We start from the raw sequence: 20801 nt of genomic DNA, 5'->3' as shown, positions 1-20801 counted from the left end.
ATTTTCCAAAAACGTTCGGTTTATTTATAAAACTGAACATTTTCATTATTCAACGGGTTCATTGTTAAAAACACGTGGATCTTTAATTGAACCCGACCTACCTTCTTTTCACCTATAACCGGAATATCTTTCTTTCTATCCATATTTTGTCGATCAAAACATTATCGATTCTCCTTTAATGTACATTCTTCAACTAATCGAACGTTATCTTCTATTGATGGTTGGTCCGTATTGTTTCGATTGTATCGTTTAGATTCTGCACATCCGAGTAGATCAAAGTTAATCAGTTACCAAATAATGAAAGTGCTATACAGTTACCAACCAACATTCTTGTGTGCTATGAAATTATTTTGGAAAAGTCATTATTAAAAATACATTTATTGAATTTCTAAAAGGATTTTAAAAATGACTAATCCTTTATGTTATGAATCAAGTTATTGAGTTAATTATTCACTTTTGAAGCAAAATTGAGAGGCTGGAGACTGAAAATAATTTGAAGTTAAGCATCTTGATTCGTAACTGTATAGCTCTTTCATCAGTTATAAAAACCAGGATGTTATGGAACCCCCAAGCCAACATTTATAATATTTTATCGCAGGCCCGGTTTTTGGTTGTGCAAAGTGCAAACTGTGGAATGACACAAGGCTCAAAAAATCAAAGGGCCCAAAGATTTTATAATTTTTTTTGAATATATGCAGGCCCAAACTCAACTTTTATAACTGTTTTGGGCCACTAGTTTACTTGTGAAGGCAGCTAAATTTAATATTTTATACACATTGATTAGTTATAGGATTTGGGAATCGACATAGTCAAAAGTTTTGTTAGTAATAACTTGTTTTATAATAAGATTTAAAATTTAAATGATAATTAGATTTTTGGCTCCAAAATCTTTATAACATAGAGAAATGTTATAACAATAAAAAGACTTGTGATTTTAAAAATAGAGAAATGTTTATAACAATAAAAAAGGAATCTGGAAGTAATTGAGGTAAAAAAACAAAAGAACTAAAAGATGGTAAAAGTCAGTAGAAATTGATAAGATCTTATAAATTTTACTATTTTGGACTTGGTGTTTGTGTGTATGTTTGATGTTTAACTTTTGCAAGATGAAATTTAATGTTTAAAACTTTAACTATTTTTGTATTTGTCTATAAATAATGCCTCCCGTCCTCAAATAACATATACTTCTACGGTGCCCAAAAACGTAAAAAGAAGAACTAAGAAGAAGAAAGCAAAAGGCTGACTGGGAGCTTTTCCCAAAACGCTAAAAGAGCCTCAGAATTTACCTAACTAAGTTCGATCATTTTACTACTACTTTACTTTTTTTGTTTATTATAATTGCATTCCTATTTGGTTTTTAATATATAATTGATTAGTTTATATTATAAGGAGGCCCAAATTTTGTTTCGCACGAGGCCTAATTCTTTTATTATTATTCTCGGAGACGACCTTGTTTTATTGGTATGATGATATGATAATTCATTTTGTAAAAAAGTACCTAATTAATAGCATCCTAAAAGTTTGTTTTGTCCACCATCATGAATTCAATTTTATCGGTATCGGTATGTTTTTATTTTAATATTAAAATACAATATTTGGGATATCCGAATTTAGTCACGTATCACCGTGAATTCGGTTTTGTAACTAAGGAGCGTAACCGTTTAGCGGGTTACGTTAACCGCTTAAAGTTCCGATCGTATGATATTTGTTCCGCTTTGGCCTATAAGATCGAGTATTGTGGTCGAGTTATCCTTCATCTAATAAATAGAGTCTTACCTTTGATTCTCGGAATTGTTTTGTCAATGCCCAACTCACTGTACCCCCCCCCCCCCCTTCAGTTACTACAAGAAATTATCATGCTCTCTTACTTAAAGGAGATGGAGTAAAAACAAAAACTAAGGAATTCTTAGGAAATTTCTCATAATAAAAGCAATCTACTAATTAATTAAATAAAATCTTTTGAGAATGAGACACAGCCTCGGAGCTTGTGTGTACGTAGACAAGATTAAAATAATAAAGTAAATAAATAAATAAGTAAGTTGTAAACAATTAAAACTTGAAATCATAAGGCAGTCAAGTAGGCACGTATAGGGTCCTAAACATGTTACTAGACATTTCTAACGACCTATCTTATAACATTCGGCTTTGATATCAATCTGTCGCACCCCAACCTACGGCGGAAATGCCGGTGCGCGAGCTGATTTCTCACAAATTACTAACATACAATTTAAATTTGACGATATCTAATTTATTTAATCCAAAATTTTAATCAAGTACACCATATTTAAACAAATTACAAAACAATTACGAATAAACCAAACATCTCAAATACTAAAATCAAACGCAAGATTTTTTTTAGTAAAGTAACTTAGGGTATCTCTAAATGATTCGTCACCTTAGTTTCAAAAAAACAACATATTGACAATCAGGGTCGACTTAATTAACAAGAATGACTCACAGAAAAAAAAGGCATCAATATGGGTAGGGTGTATGATTTCTAAACCACATGGTAACATCTTCGTCGCTTCATGTGGTTAGGATGCATGACTTCATTTCATGGCAAAGGTTTGTCATATAAAATTGATTCATTTTTTACATTTATTGTACTTAGAGAACTAAAAACGAACAAAAAACTATAGGGTACTTGTGGGTAGGTGTTGTCGTTGATTTTGTAATTTGTGGGTATCTGAGAGTAGAAATGAGGTGGCAGTTTAGGATTGAGCGGTGCACGGGTTGTACCCATGAGTGCCCCATCCCCCTAAGGCAGGTTTTTATGAGCAGGGTTGAGGGGCCTTTGGGCTGATACATCACCGGGGCGCTCTCAAAGAGGGCATGGGGGGGGGGGGTTATGGGCTCTCTCTCACTCTCATGCACACATATACATATGTATGTACATGTATGTGTGTGTGTGTGTATAACGGGGTGTTAAAGGGGCTTTAAACCACAATGAGACGTTATAGAGAGTGACTTCGATGTCTTGTTTCTTACATTATGATGACGTGGAGAGGCTTTAAAGCCCCACTATATTAAAAAGCATAATCAAATTATAATGTCATAGTTTACTTTATTTTAAAAGTTCAATATGTTTAATATATAGTTTTAATACAATAAAGGTCTTGTTGAAACAATTAAAAATGCATTACTTTGATCATTCTTCCTCATTTCCCTAATTAGTTCAACCATTTGGTTAATATTTTATAGAAAGGACCGTAATATAAGTTATTAACCATTTGTTATTATTTAATTTGGTTCTATAAACTATTACACCACTAAAAAACTGCTAGATAATGGTTATGGATTCATATGCACCACCGCCCCCCTTGACTCTAATCCCGCGTCCAAAACCTTTTGTTTCTCACTATAATATATTAGAATTTATATGTTTACTTATTTAAGCTAGCAACAAAAATTTGCTTTAGCAAGTGAAGAGAGTGGTAGAGTTAGTTGGTTTGTGAGTTGTCGTTGTAGAAAAAACGTTAACCCAATATTTCCTTACACTTAGGTAATCTGAGTGATATATGGTTGGAGATATGATGATTCACCATGTAGGCATCAGATGATTGGGAAAATAATGTTGATTGAGAAAACTTGTTTGCGGAGGAGAGGCGTTGGGATGGAAGATGACTTCGAGAGTAGGAAAGGTACCACACAAAACATCTATCTCCATTTCTCCCCGGATCCATTCTGTATAGCCTTATGGATTTGGTATTTTAGGTAGACTCTAAACATTGCAATGCTAGGGCGCAAAGGTGGGCATGCGTGGAGGGGGGCAATGAATACCAGTAGACCACCAAGGGCGTGAGGGCAAGTTTAGGTTAGATTATTATATGTAATTAATACACAAATCAATTATTTAGCTTCAACTCACTATTTCATTTTTTAATTTTTTTATTACTCGCCCTCTCACATTTTACACTACTCACACAACAAATGCTCTTGAGTGTGTAAAATGTGAAACCACTCACTACAAGCGTGTAGTGGCGTATCTAGAAAAAATTTTTACAGGAGTCGGAAAGTTTTGGTCGATAATTAGTTGACTATTGGTATATAAATTTTTTTCGGTCCAGCTCGGCCGTTTTGGTCGGGTCAAATCGGTTCGGGTCATATAAAAAAAAGACAATCGAACAAAATATCATATAACCAAAAAATGCACCTGAAATGCCATTAAAAATTGTAGTTAAAATATAGTATATCTAAAGTTGCTTTTAACGAGTTTTCATTTTTTATGAAATCTCGCCATAACATCATCTAGTTTGACGTTTATAAGAAAGTTTTTTCCCATCTAGTTTGACATTCATAAGAACTGAGCCTTGAGCGAAGTAGCAAAAGTACACTGAAATATGCGATAAATATGGATAAACTTTGTCTATGACTTAACAAATACATACAAATTATGCGTAAAATAATATATACACAAGTATATATGTGTAAAAATAGATAATCAATAGGTTATATAAGTAAATAACGTTATAAAACTGAATAGGCGTATAACTGAAATCGAAAGTTATATTACTTACACGTTGAATTAAATGAAAATAAGCTTGAATTAGACTCAAATCACATAAAATCTTTTATAGTTTAAAACTAGTAATTTCATTTGGGTATATATATATATACATAAATTTGTTACGTTGAGTTCTTTCGAGTTCTTAAAACTCAAAGTGGTTCTTAAAAGAATATATATATATATATATAAAATCTTTTAACTAGAGAATCATAATATATATTATTACCTTTTCTAATGTATATTTATCTATTATTACTAATTTTTAAAAGAATAAACACTATCTTTAATTAATACGTAAAAAATATGGTAAACGAAAACAATGACTTTCCTTTCCAATTATTATTAAATATAAATTATTTTATCGTTTTAACAATTTCCAATAGTTTTGACTTTATTAAAATTACATATTTACGTGAGGAGGTCCTTTTGTGCCTATTTAACTATTTTAAATTTAGTAACTAAAAGACAAAATAGTTGTCATCTTCCTTGTATCATATCCACTTACATTTTGTGTGGAAACCTGCAACTTAAGGTATTGCCGGAAAAAAGTTTTGATAATTTTTTTATCACTCTTATTTCGTTCTCTATTTTTCAAGAACTTACAGGGGTCGGAGTTGAAATTTCACAGGGGTCGGTCAAAAATTTATCGTATATATATAACACTAAATATTTTTTTTTCGCAGGGGACGGCCGACCCCTGTAGCTATACTGTAGCTCCGCCCCTGCAAGCGTGACACTTAGTGCATCACTTTTCTTTTCACATTTCGCATTGCTACAAGGCATGTATGAACGGTTGATGGTGTTCTCACAGCGATGGGTTTTCTTTTTTATGATGTTTTTGAGTGAGTTAGGTCTGCAGCATAAAAATCAGTATGGATAGTTGGCATCTCGTCTCAGGAAGGCTCACTCGAATATTGGTGTATATCCAAACATTATTAAAAAAAAAACAAGGCATGTATTATACACCCACTACACACGTAAGGCCTCTTATTACAATTTTCCTTTTTCATATTTCTAACGACAACCTTGTATTATTATAATTATAATATCAAAATAAAAAAGTAAAATAAACTATAACATGAAAAGACCAAATCGTCGGTGACCAACACATGTTCTTGGGTTCTGACACGTGGGAGCCCACCAGACGCGGTGTCTCTTTTATTCTATTCAACCAACGCGGTTGTTGTTGGTAAACATGGATTGGTCTTTAGCGTATTAGATTGAATGTTACAAGATTAAAAACTTTAATTAAAAAAAAAAGGTTTCCTATAAGTACAAATAAATTATCATATTTTTCTTAGAAAATACAATGTAAATCAATCATATATATTATTTCTGTTAATTATTTTTTTAACTGTCATGTGAATCACTAACGGAATAACCGACCTAACTGATCATCTCTATTTCACACTTAAAAGAAAATTCATCATAGGTGATAAATTCCTTTATACAACTCGGAACCTTGTATTTTTTTTATTATAAGTGGGTTTGAACCCAAGATAGCCCTTTTTAAATTAAAGTATTTCATTGTCTCACCTTAAACACTTGAATCGGGGATTATTGGTATTTCTGCTAATTGCCTAGCTGGTCCACACTGAATCTTTAAATTTTAATTTTGTTTTAATTTTAACGTCTCTTTCAAAATTTACAGGATTCAAACAATTTGAATCGTCAAAGATGATATCAGTTTAAGGAATGATCATAAAAGGAGGTTGAAAAATGAAACATGACTCCCGACGGGCATTTGTAATGTGTTGATGTGGGGTAAAACCGATCTTTTAGTTTTTTAGTTGTTTATGATCAATCGGTTTCGATTATATAAGTTCCAGGGCTAATTTTGTTACTAGAAAAGAAGGTTTGTTAACTTGGTTAACAATCGAATTTTGACGTGAGTATATAAACAAATTTCACTTAATAAATTCAACTAAAATTTTGATCAAACAAAACACTAATAGTAGATTTAATTAAAAATGGAGAGTAAACTACAGCATGCATGTTCATTTATAAAATTTATAACAAAAGTTTTCCGAGCACACAAAACATCTATATCTATGTTATCTTCTAACAAAGAAAGATCTTCCATTTCATTTCATGTGTAGTTCATTTATCACTTCTCATAATTTCTTTTCGGTCTCTCTTTTTTATTAAATACATATCTTTCTCTTTTTAATAATAATCTAATTTTTAAAAAACTAATTATACTAATAAAATACATTATCTAATTAGCATAATTGAGAATTTTAGTGGCACAAAGACACAACAAAGTGTGTTACTTTTGTTTAGGTATATGGAATAATGGTTTTGTCTTTCGACATGAAATTAGGGGGTGTTTGGGATTCCTTATTAAAGGTAAAAAGGCGTTTTGTGATAAGTTGAAAAGGTCTTATGACTTTCTAATAAGGAGTTTTCAAAAAAGTGTTTTGATTAACATAAGACAATAAGTTGTTCTTTAAAAGTGTTTGATTTAACTTATTGATTTAAATTACCAAAAAAGACATAATTTAGCAATGGGTGGAATGGAACTTGGAAGGGTGGAATAGGTTTTCTAATCCTAAAAAGAGATAAGTTAGCAAACTCCGACTTATTGAAAACTCTTATTTTGGTCTTGTGATAAGAAGAAATGGAAAAGGTCTTATGTGTTCCCAAACACTTTGTTAACACAAAAAGAACTTATTTAACCATCATAAGCCATAAGAAGAGGAAAATAAGGAATCCCAAACACACCCTTAGTCTTGGTTTGATGGTTATGTTGATAAGGCCATAAGGATAATTGCATGCACCGGTTTGGGACCCAAGTTTGAATCTTTGACGGTTGAAACAATGGGTGTGTTTTTTTAGAAGTGTGTTATTTATGTTTGTGTATATGTGAGAATGGTTGTTAAGTGAAACCGACGAAATTCGCATAGATCACCACATTTTGTTTCATTTTAGGTACCGTAACGAAAACCGACCAAATGTCAATTTTGTTTTTATTTTTTTGTTTTAGTTTCGATATCATAACGAATGTGACGGAGACTGACCAAATTTGCATATACTGATCGCCTCAAGTCCTCAACGCCTGGGATCGACAATGCTTGGGTTTTATCAACGTTCGGGTTTTACCGACCAACGTCACCCCATTGGCCAACCTCAGTTTTTATATTGTTTTGTTTTATTTTTTTGTTTTAGTTCCGATACCATAACACACTTAATCAAAACTGAACAAATTTGCGTCGATTTAACGCCTCAAATCCAGGACCGACAACACTTAAGTGTTACTACCACCCGAGTTTTAACGACCTGCCCGGCACAATATAGGTAAACACTAGTTTATTTAATTTAATAGTAAACTATTATAATCGTCTCTGATAAAGGTAAAAAGTAGTAACCATAATTCATAAAGATACATCATACACGTGACTATTTTAGTGGACAGAAACCAAGGACTAAAATCCTTAAAAGATGTAACATCAATAATTTGTCTATAAACACATGATTATTTTGTGGTCCAAATCATCATTACTTGCTACTGAACATGTGAACTATCTGATTTGTGAACGTACGAACGCGAGTTTTAAAAATTGTTTCAACAAAAACTTCAACTGGGTCGGGTCAAACTTAAACAAGCTTGAGCCCAAGCTTTTAATAGAGTTCCTTTTAGTAAACGAGTTTGGACTCAAGCTTCACATATCTATCCTGACTAACTCACAAACCTAGCTATAAAAGATTATTACTTTTATAATTATTTAGTATATTAAAAATATATTACCGTAATAAATAGAATTATATGTTAAATTACGATGAAAATAGTTATAATGTTGATGAATAAATAGTTAACAAACAACAAACAAGTCGAGTACAAGTTTTTAAAACCATTCATGAAACAAACTCGAGCTTTAGAGTCTTGAGTTCTCTTATACTTGACGAGACGAGCTCAAGCTTAAAGGAGCTCGAACTCTGCTCGACTCATCTACACCCGTATTTGTGACAAAAAAGTAGTTTTCCTATATAAAAATGGTCAGGCCCATAATGATCGTTAGTGTGTTTGAGAAACAAAGCACCATATAATTTGGACTAAAATATGGCAAAATCTTCAATGTTAATTCTCAGCATTTTGTAATAGGAAAAAGAAAAGTTTATTGGACATTTTAATTGAATTGTTCCCGTCCCAACAATTTAGTGGCAAATAAACAAATTAAATAGGAAACTTGGTTTCATTGTGTAGTCACAATCGTCCCTTTTTGTATTTTTTTATCTAGAATAAAACTTTTAATTGCTTTAACATTAACATAATAGCATTTTCTAAAACAAGTCATAATGAAAATAAAGAAGGGTAATAGGAAAAAGAAAAGTTTATTGGACATTTTAATTGAATTGTTCCCGTCCCAACAATTTAGTGGCAAATAAACAAATTAAATAGGAAACTTGGTTTCATTGTGTAGTCACAATCGTCCCTTTTTGTATTTTTTTATCTAGAATAAAACTTTTAATTGCTTTAACATTAACATAATAGCATTTTCTAAAACAAGTCATAATGAAAATAAAGAAGGGTAAACATGAGTCAGTTAAAGCTAAACATATAATTGATGTTTTGATTTTTAGATTTTCATGGTCAAACTTAATTTGGTTAGGGGAAAGTTAACGTACAAATGAAATTAACGTGTTAAACGTAAGAATTAAGTAGAGTATGTAATTACATCATAGCGTAATTATCTTTAAATAATATTAAAGCAATACAATTATCCACATGGCCTTCTCTAGCCCTTCCACATCAATTGTCCACATGTTATTCAACTAGCCTCTCCACATCAATGCCACATCATTGCCAAGTCATATATTTTCTTTCCTATTATTGTCAAATCATCTCATACACTATATTTAAACCTTAAGATTTTCCACCCTAATCATTTTAATCTCTTCCTCTCTCTCTCTCTCGGCTTACTAATTCCACCATCCACCATCTTCCATATTCCGGTAATGTAGATCGAGATTAATCGTTTTCCGGTAAGGTTATATATTATATTCTAATGGCCAACAATGTTATATGATTTTCTGGCAATGTTATATCTTTTTCCGGCAACATCATATTTTCTTCCGGTTATTGTAGATCTAACCTTTTTATCTCCACATCAATTGTCCACATGTTATTCAACTAGCCTTTCCACATCAATGTCACATCATTGCCAAGTCATCTATTTCCTTTCCTATTATTGGTAAATCATCTCATACACTATATTTAAACCTTAAGATTTCCCACCCTAATCATTTTAATCTCTCTCCCTCCCTCTCTCTCTCTCTCTCTCTCTCTCTCTCTCTCTCTCTCGGCTTACTAATTCCACCATCCACCATCTTCCATATTCCGGTAATGTAGATCGAGATTAATCGTTTTCCGGTAAGGTTATATTCTAATGGCCAACAATGTTATATGATATTCCGGCAACATCATATTTTCTTCCGGTTATTGTAGATCTAACCTTTTTATCTTTATTTTCATTGTTAACTGATTTTTTAAAATCAGTTTAGGTTCTAAATCAAAAACAGCGATGAAGCTAATATTTCTACGTATTTACCTTTTTAATAGGTAAGTTTTTCCGTTCATGTTATACCTATAACAATGGTTGTTTAAATTTATTTGAAGTTTTATATTTTTCATGTTTTTTTCTTTTACATGTTGTTCTTCTAGGTTCTAAATAAAATCAATTTCATCCATGGACATTATCATTATTCTTTTTCCGGTAAGGCCAATTTAAATTTTCCGGTTTTAAATTATAATTCAAATCTTCCATAATATCAATGTTATAACAAAACTTAATTATTTCAGGTTATTGTCCCGATTGATGTACGGAATATTTCATTTTACCTTCTAAATAAAAATCGGAGATACCATCGTCATTATCACTATTTCGTTTTACCGGTAAGACCATTCAAATTTTCCGGTTATAAAATTATAATTAAAATCTTTCATAATATGACTATTAATATTTGACTTTATTATTTCAGGTTATTGTTTTGACTCATATAAGCTAATTGCATGGATTGAACATTAGTTAATAAGATGTATTTTTTTAATTTTTTAGTATTGATGTATATATATATTTTTAATTTTCATGTATATTCCTTATTTATAAGATTATAATATACATTAAATTACCTATATTAATATAATCATTATTCTATTGTTTTTGTCAACTTCCAATTAACTGACAAATATTCCGTCTAATTTAAAATCTCATTATAATTCCAATCTTATATTAGTTTACATTTTTAGATTTATACACATTGAAGAATTTCATTAATACAATTTATAGAGTTTGACATTCCTTATTTTTTTATAAAACCGAATGAACAACCCTTTTTTATGTTTTTAATTTTTTCCATTTTTATAAACTTTGTGGTTTGACCGAAATAATAATCTAATTATCCAATTATTACAATTTATATTTTTTGACTTTCCTTATTTGTTAAAAAATCTGAATAAATAAGTTATAACTTAAATAAATTTTCGACCGATTTAAGTATTTGACAATACATTTTTTGATTTATACACGTTGAAGAATTTCATTAATACAATTTATAGAGTTTGACATTCCTTATTTTTTTTTAAAACCGAATGAACAACCCTTTTTTATGTTTTTATTTTTTTCATTTTTATAAACTCATTCCTTAATTTGTGGTTTGACCGAAATAGTAACCTAATTATCCCATTATTACAATTTATATTTTATTTTTACTTTCCTTATTTGTTAAAAAACCGAATGAATAAGTTATAACTTAAATAAATTTCAGACCGATTTAAGTATTTGGCAATTCATATTAAATCTTTTTTGATCATTCATATTAAATCGTTTTTGATCATTCATACACATTTAAGAATCCAATTATGACACTTTATAAAGTTTGACATTCCTTATTTTTTTTAAAAGCCAAATGAACAACCCTTTTTTATGTTTTTAATTTTTCCCATTTTTATAACTCATTCCTTAATTTGTGGTTTGACCGAAATAATAACCTAATTATACCATTATTACAATTTATATCTTTTGACTCTCCTTATTTGTTAAAAAACCGAATTAATAAGTTATAACTTAAATAAATTTCCGAGTCTTACTTGCAACTAGGTTTAAGTATCTCATTAATATAATTTATTGAGTTTGACTATCATTATTTGTTTAAATAACTTATAAGGATAGTTAAACTCAATAAACTGTATTAATGGTTTTAATACAATTTAATTAAAATATTTAAACTTCTTTTAAATTCGAAATTTGACCAATCTTTCAACAAAGTTTTAAATGTTTTAATACTCTCCATAATTTTTAAATCATTTCAAAATATTTCCATAATTTTTTGAAGTTTTCAAATTAACCGATTTGATTTTCATTTTTGTAATTATTTCTAAATTAATTAGTCATATTAGTAAAATTATAACATATTTGATTTTAATTTTTGTCATTTGGAATTAACTATAATAAGTTATCATTTTAATATTCAAAAAACTGATTGTCAAACTAAAAATACTTGCCATAATTGTAACGTAATCTTACTTTAAATTACGTGAATGTTAATTATTAATTAATACTAAAATAATAACCGCGTTATTTTAGAACACAATATTCAAATTGACATAATTTCTAATAATCAATACTTAATATATCATAAATTAAATAACCGTTTTATCTTCATTTATAAATATTTTTCGGCACATATGATTTAGTGAATATTATTAAACATGACAACTTTTCATAATTTATTAATATTATTATTTCCATGAATCAAGATATTTCAAATTATTTCTATCTTTACATGGAAGACCAAATTTAAACTTAAAACTACAAAATTTAATTAACGTATTTAAACTTCTTTTAAATTCTGAAATTGACCAATCTTTCAACAAAGTTTTAAAGGTTTTAATATTCTCCATAATTTTAAACTCATTTCAAAATCTTTCCATAATTTTTTGAATTTTTCAAATTAACCGATTTGATTTTCATTTTTGTAATTATTTCTAAATTAATTAGACATATTTTTTCAGCTTTAATTATTTTCAAAGTCAATATAAATTTTTTTAATCTTTTCAAAGTTATTTGAGAATTTATTTATTGTAAAACGTTTTTAAGTTTTACAAATTTAACAAAATATTAATGTCAGTGATTTAAAAGTTTGTTGTAAGATTGGTCAAAAATCAAAAACAATTTTTAAGTTGACTAATTCTAATTGTTTATATTTTGTAACTATTTTGAAAATATTTCAAAACGGATTGTTTTGAAATAGTATCAAATTTGTTAGTTATAAAATGACGGCCAAAAAAACTTTTTTATTGATATATCTTTTTGGTTTAAGTTAGAAATATGTTTTATGTTGTCATTTTACTTTGTTATATGTTATTTTGTTTTAATAAAAACAACTTTATTAATGTTCAAATGTTACTCATTATTAAATATGTTATTATGGTATATTTAATTTGGATGCTATTGTTTTATTATATTTTCAGGTGGTGAAGCAAAATGAGTTTCTTTTGATAGAATGTTTGAAGAAGTTGATGGTGGTTTAATATGAAAGAACATGTTTATGTCTTTTGTTGATGTTTTTTGGTTGTTCGATGTACATTAATTTATTGTAACTTTTAACTTTTAATATCTAGACAATGTAAATGGTTAACGTTTTGGTCCGAAAGTTTGAAGAAGTTTTGTGTTGATTGAATTTGTTGTTTAAATTTATTATATTTGTTGACATGTTTTTCCACCCGTGTGTAACACGGGCTATACCCTAGTTTATAATTATAATTACGCTAATTTCACGCTAAGCCCATAGAGTATGAAATTACTTGATTCTCACGTTTAGCACGTTAATTTTAATTGTATTTGATCCAAACCCAAATTAGTTATGGAAAAGATGGTTCGATTTACTATTGGTTATAGCAGTTGGCTTTTTGCACGAGTGGATTTAAGGTATTTAAATTTAATAAATCCAATCATATATTAAGTTTGGCACCCATCCGTTAACCATAGGAGTGCAAAAAATACTTAACTGTTAAATATATCATTAATTAATTTTTGTGTATCGGTTGTACTAAACTATATAAATAGTTTGAAAACAAATTTGAAAAGTATAAGTATTAGTATCATTATTAATTTTATGACTGCTACCTAACTATAATTCATCTATTTATATTTTATTTCAACTTTTAAGCAATATACGTTACCATCTACAAAAAAAAAAATCACCACTTTGTTATCTTTAATTAACATAATACTCAAGAGAATTTACCACAAATCCCCAATGCTGTAATAAAAATGTGCATGAGAAATTGAGATGCTATACAATTCATCTAAATAAACCTTTATTATTGGATGAATTGATACCCAAATATCTCAATCAACTTTTCATAAAGAACCACGGCACGTTAAATTATTCAATATCCAAGGATGTCCTTTTTTGTCCAAGAATCTATCGGGTCGTTTTCAAGTATATTTACTGTCGTTTTTGTCTAAGAGTTTGTTACTCATTTTAACATAAATCATTGTCTTAATGATTTATCATTTTTACATTTATTGTGTGTGTGATACGTTCTATATATAAAGTAGAAGCTTTGTGTTGCTAACTACACAGAAGTTCATGTCTTTAGAATTAAGAAGAGTATCATATTCAATGAGGATAGAAGTTATGAATATATCCCTTCAAAACTTTTCACATATATCACATTTAGAATATGAATTAGGACGTGTTTGTGCCAATGAAATAGTGGTTGAGTGGTAAGGAAGAGACTTGGTGTTCAAAGGTAACATGGTGATGATGGGAGACTAGGCTAGTAGATGGCTTTCAATAGTTGGATCCTTGAACTGAACAAGTTTTAGCTCATCGCATTGTCGTGCCTTCAGGGGAGTGTTCACGGGCATTGTCCTTAGGTGAGGGCTTTTCTCGTATCGAAAGACGAGTGTATCCTGATGCGGTGAATTTAGCAAGTAGCCCGTTTGAAGGATTCGTTGGTCGTTCAAAAAAAAAAAAAACTTGGACATACTTGTGTATTAATTGCTTAAGTTTTCACAAATTTATTTTATTATGTTAGATTACAAATAAGCCAATGATCCCTTAACTCAAATGGCTGAGATGATACACTTAAAGACATTAATTATAAAGGGAATGCCTTCTTAGGTTCAAATCTCACCCGTGACGGGTTTTCCTACTGAGAATGGAATGATAATGATCAAATGAGTCAGTCACCCATCTATGATCCAAATTGACTGTAAAAAAAGTTATATTACATATACAATACCAAACTCCTTTTTATAGACATGTACCTACTTTCTTTAATATGTCCTTAATGAATACGAGCCATTATACAATATACACAATGGGGATTTTTTGTTGGTTCATTTGCTAGACCCGTAATAATAAAGTTTTCAACAACATTGTCGTCTCTATGTATAGAGTTATTAAAGACATAGAGTAGTTGGATTATTGTGGGTGAAAAATTGGTCAAGCTGATATTCCACATATTTCTTTATAATAAATAAATACATACAATTCGTTTATTCACTAGTAAATAAAGTTAAGGCCTTAAGGGACTTCAATTTTCAATTGCCTCAATTTAGAATTTTAAATATTCTTAATATATTCTATAACCCATCATCGGATGAAAAACCATAATAAATTTGAATCTAAGAAATCATCATTTAATAATCTAATTATCATCGAATGCTCTCGTGGTCTCCACCAAGGCGACCCTTTATCTCCGTTTCTATTCGTGTTGGCAATGAAGGGGCTAACAAGAACAATGAAACGGGCTGCAAGTGTTGGTTTATTTAAAGGTATTAGATGTGGAGTTAGAGGCTCGACTGTTAGTCACTTCTTATATGCTGATGATGTTGTCTTTGTTGGGGATTGGGATAAGGATAATGTTTTGAACTTGCGCCGGATACTGAGATGTTTTTATCTCGTGTCAGGGCTAAAAATTAATTTAGCTAAGAGGTGGATCTATACGACTCATGTTGACGCTCCAGAGAGGTTAGAAATGGCAAATTTGTTGGGCTGCAAAACTGGTACGTTTCCTTTCAAATTCTTGGGGCTACAAGTTGGTGCGATTATGAACTTGGTTGGTTCATGGGATCCAGTTGTGGAGGTTTTTAGGAAACGATTGTCACTATGGAAAGCAAAAAAGTTATCAATTGGTGGGAGAGTAACAGTGATCAAGGCGGTTCTCAACGCATTACCGACATATTATTTCTCTATGTATAAGGCTCCGGAGGGTGTTTTAGAGAAGTTGGATAAGATTCGTCGGGTGTTTTTTTAGGGCGGATCGGAGGAGGAGGCGAAATTACACTGGGTGGCATGGCAAAGGGTAATTGCGCAAGTGGATAATGGAGGCCTCGGTTTAGGTTCGTTGCGTGAAATAAATCTCGCCATGCTATCTAAGTGGTGGTGGAGGTTTAAAAGTGAGGAATGTGGACTATGGAGGTCAGTTGTGTGGGCTATTCATCATTCGAAGAGGTCTTGGTCGGCTATGCCGGTTAAAAAGTCGATATAGTTAAGGTGGAAAAGGATATCGTGGAGCTTGGAATTAATCTGCATAACACCATCAGATGGGAGGCCAAAGATGGGAAGAAGATATTGTTTTGGTTGGAAAATTGGTGTGGTGAAACTGCCTTCTTTGAAAGGTTTCCTCTTATGTTCGGTTTGGAGATGCAAAAACTATGTAAAGTAGCAGATAGATTGATTATGTATGATGGGGAAATATGTGGGCAATGGAGTTGGAGTAGAGGACCACAATTGCTAGCCGAGATAAATGAGTTGCGGGACTTGCTGGTAGAATGTCGAGAGGTCCGGTTGACCGTGATTCGGACCTGCTTGTTTGGGGTTTGGAAGACGGGCCGAGCTTCTCATTAAAGAGTGTCAAAAACAAATTTGCCTTAGGAGCGGTAGTCGATGGTCAGTACTCTTTCGAATAGAATAGGTTTGTGCCTAAAAAGGTGGCTATCCTAGCTTGGAGGGCGGAAATGGAGAGGATCCCGTCTTTATTTTCGTTGGCCAGACGGAACATTCCGATTGGTTCGTTATTGTGCCCGTTTGTTCGGAAGAACTTGAGACGGCGGAACATTTATTTGTGACATGTCAATTTGCTCATTTGGTGTGGAGTGTAATTTCGTGTTGGTGTAAGGTCCCGTCTATAAATAGGGACTTGTTGGAATTACATAGGTTCTCTTGTTTGCCTAACCGCAAAGCAAAAGTGTTCCACGCGGTATGTCTCACTACGATTTGGTGTATTTGGTTGGAAAGAAATTCCTTGGTTTTTGAAGGGAAGCCGGCTCGGTTAAGAAAAGTCATAAGCGATATCAAAGCACTAAGTTTCTTATGGGTTAAGAATAGATCAAAGGATCTGACATTAACATGGGAAAGTTGGTGTAGTTTTAACTTCTAATGTAGTTGGGGGGTGCGGGTAGCAATGGTTCGTGAGGAGTGTACCTGGGTGGTTTAGTGTTGTAATAGGTGATACTAGTAACTTGCTAGTTGCGTTGTACTATAGTTGTTATATAACAAATTTTTGTTTGCCGTTCAAAAAAAATAATCTAACTATCATCACATGATAATTATACATTCGGTACTTTGGTTGGTGCTGGATTTTATGACTCTTAAGTGTATGGTGATAACTTTTATGTCATAATGTTGCCTACTATGCACATAAGCAATAAATTTCCATGCACGTAAGTCAACAAAACTTAAAGACCATCGGTACTGGAACCAGAACTTCTTATTCGAAGGGTTATCATAAGGTTTATCTTTTACCGATTATTAATAATTTGTCAAACTCATGTTTTTTTTAAAGAAAAACTAGACATGAAAACTGAAAACAGAATGTCACTCTTATATATTTTAATTTCAATTTCAATTTCAATTTCAATTTCAATGTTAAGGCCATGTGTGATTGTAGATAGAAACATGTTGTGAGGTATAATAACTAATAAGATAGCCAAACGTTCAAAGAACCATTCCTGCGTGGGTAGATGGAAGAACAAAGGAAGAACATATCAACATAACATAAAAGCAAAGAATAAATAATCAAGAAAAAATAATATTAAATCTAACAAAAGTACTTACATGCATGACAAGAAGAAGAAAAAATATGCAATAACGGGAAGACAAGAAAGAGGACGAAAGACCAAGAGAAGAAAATAAAACACGAAAAAAGAAGAAAAAACAAATAAAAGAAATCATAAAAAGTTCATTAAATCCTAATATAACTCCACACTCGACACATACGATCTAGAGTACTAGCACTATGATAGACAAAAGAATATCTCGGATTTAAAATTTAAAATAATAAAAGAGCGTACAAAATAAAATACAACTAAAACAATTTTATAAACTTAATTACAAACCTAATACTTCTGATTCATGCAATAACCAAACTATAAACACAATAAACGCAACAAACGAAGTTAAGGGTCGTGTTGTAGGGTCATAAAATTCCATAAGAAAAGCTTTATGTAGGCACACTATAATTTATTGTGACACTTCAGCTTCAACATACCAATGACAAGCAGAAAACAAAGTTCGTATCGACTTGTTAGTCATAGATGAGTTCAAATGACCATTCCAATCCTAACATCAATCCCAAACCACAACCGTCCCAAATTAGATGTGATAACTTCGTTCTCAATCAACTTGCAACGTGTAACGAAGTAACATACCTCTTTGAGCAAGATTTCATGCCATCGAGATAAATTATGAAGCATACACTGGCAAAACAATTCAGGGGGTGTTTGGCCTAGCTTTTTTAGCAAAGCTTATAGCTTTTTTTATAAAATAAGTTTCATTTGGTGTTTGGTTTAGCTTTTTTAGCTTAGGCTTATAAGCTTATATAAGCTAATTTGTAAAAGCTTATTTGAAGATGGTTATTTAGCTTATTTGAAGAAGCTTATTTGTTTAATGGGGTAAATTACTCATTTGCCTTTAAATGGTGATGGATTAATAGTATTGAAGTAACTTATTACTATAACAAATTAAAAATGATGGATTTAACAACTTATTAAGATGTATAATCAACTTGTAGAATATAAGCTAATCCAAACACTTAAAAATGGCTTATCAAATGATATAAAATAAGCTATAAGCTTCAAAATGATATAAGCATAAGCACAAAAATATAAGCTAGGCCAAACACCCCCTCATTGTAGGAAGCTGAAATAACCTATTAAAAAAGAAGTAGTATGATCTTTGAATCTTCAATACCATTATGATATGTTTTGTAAGGGGATAATCGAGGATCTCTCTTTAGGCATCTCTAGTCCATTTCCAAGCATCCTATTGATTTGAGAAATTAAAAGAACTGATTTCTAACTGTAAATCATTCATCTCGTCGTATTTTGTTCCTCCTTGTAGCACTCTTTTTTTAGTCCAATATGTGTTGCACACCCATGTCCCCGATATTTACTCTATTCGATAGAAGACAATTTTTTCTCCGACAATTGCATATACACGAGGGAAGTTTTCTTTGAAAGTGAGACTCCCACACCAGTTGTCCATCCAAAATTATGTTTTAATTTTTCGCCCGTCTTTAAAAAAAGTATGTCAAAAGAAACTCAAATAATCAAATGTTTATAAATGATGAGCCACATCTCGAGCAAGCTTTTTTTGGGCAATTAGCTACCCATCAATGACGGCGATATTGGAGTCACTTTATTTTTAGACTAAAATCTATCATATTCCACTTTAAGTCTCCATCATCATTTAACGTGTAGATGAATATAAGAACCTATTTTGAGATCATATTTCCATAACCCAAAAAGTTAATTAGCAAGTATAAATTAGCTACCTAATTACTCATTATTTGTCAAAAACTAATTTTGTTACCAAACTGATTTATATATTTTATTAAATTAATTTCCAAAATCATTGTCACTACATGTACATATTTATTTTCTTGCCTGTAACTTTTTATTTTTGGTTTATCTTCAAATAGTACACACATTTATTTATATATATTTTTATTTTTTATTTTCACATAAAAGGGTATAATAGATACTTTATTAATATTTAAGACAATCCACTTTAAGGTAGCGTTTGTTTTGCAGTAATGACAGGCGGAATGAAATGATTCATTACGTGAGAATAAAATAAGAGGTGTTTGGTTGCACAATGGAATGGAATCATCCATTACACATGGAATCCCATTCCATCAAAACCATTCCTTCTTACCCCCATTCTTTTTTTTCATTTCATTCCTCCTTCAACCTACTTTCTCAACAACACCATCATCTAACAACAACCACAGCCACCGCCACCACCATAGCCACCACCATCATCTGACCACCACCGCCACTGTCACCACCACCACCACCTCCGCCGCCACCACCGTCGCCGCCACCACCTGACCGCCACCATCGCCATCACCACCTACACCACCACCACCTTACCACCCAAGCTACCACCGCCACCATCGTCGCCATAACCACAACAACCATTGTCACCGTCGCCACCCGACCATAACCGCCACCACCACTATCACTGCCTGGCCACCACCACCGTCATCACCACCCTACCACCGCCATCACTACTAATGCTACCATCGCTTGACCACCACCACCACAACCACCACCCCTGTCGCCTGACCGCCACCACCACCACCACCACCACCACTACCATAGCCACCACCATCATCTGACCACCACCGCCACTGTCACCACCACCACCACCACCTCCGCCGCCACCACCGTCGCCGCCACCACCACCTGACCGCCACCATCGCCATCACCACCTACACCACCACCACCTTACCACCCAAGCTACCACCGCCACCATCGTCGCCATAACCACAACAACCATTGTCACCGTCGCCACCCGACCATAACCGCCACCGCCACCACCACTATCACTGCCTGGCCACCACCACCGTCATCACCACCCTACCACCGCCATCACTACTAATGCTACCATCGCTTGACCACACCCACCACAACCACCACCCCTGCCGCCTGACCGCCACCACCACCACTACCATAGCCACCACCATCATCTGACCACCACCGCCACTGTCACCACCACCACCACCTCCGTCGCCAACACCGTCGCCACCACCACCACCTGACCGCCACCGTCGCCATCACCACCACCACCACCTTACCACCCAAGCTACCACCACCACCATCGTCGCCATAACCACAACAAACATTGTCACCGTTGCCATCCGACCATAACCGCCACCACCACTATCACTGCCTAGCCACCACCACCGTCATCACCACCCTACCACCGCCATCACTAACCAAACAAGACAAAGGAATGGTAATGATCCATTTCATTCCTTCTCCTATTTCATTCC

This window comes from Bidens hawaiensis, unplaced genomic scaffold (assembly GCF_021521415.1).
Source record: "Bidens hawaiensis isolate Kalapana, Puna unplaced genomic scaffold, B.hawaiensis_p1.1 tig00011762_1, whole genome shotgun sequence".
NCBI classification, from domain to species: Eukaryota; Viridiplantae; Streptophyta; class Magnoliopsida; order Asterales; family Asteraceae; genus Bidens; species Bidens hawaiensis.
The sequence above is the reverse complement of the archived record's forward strand: the minus strand, read 5'-3'. Positions refer to the sequence as shown.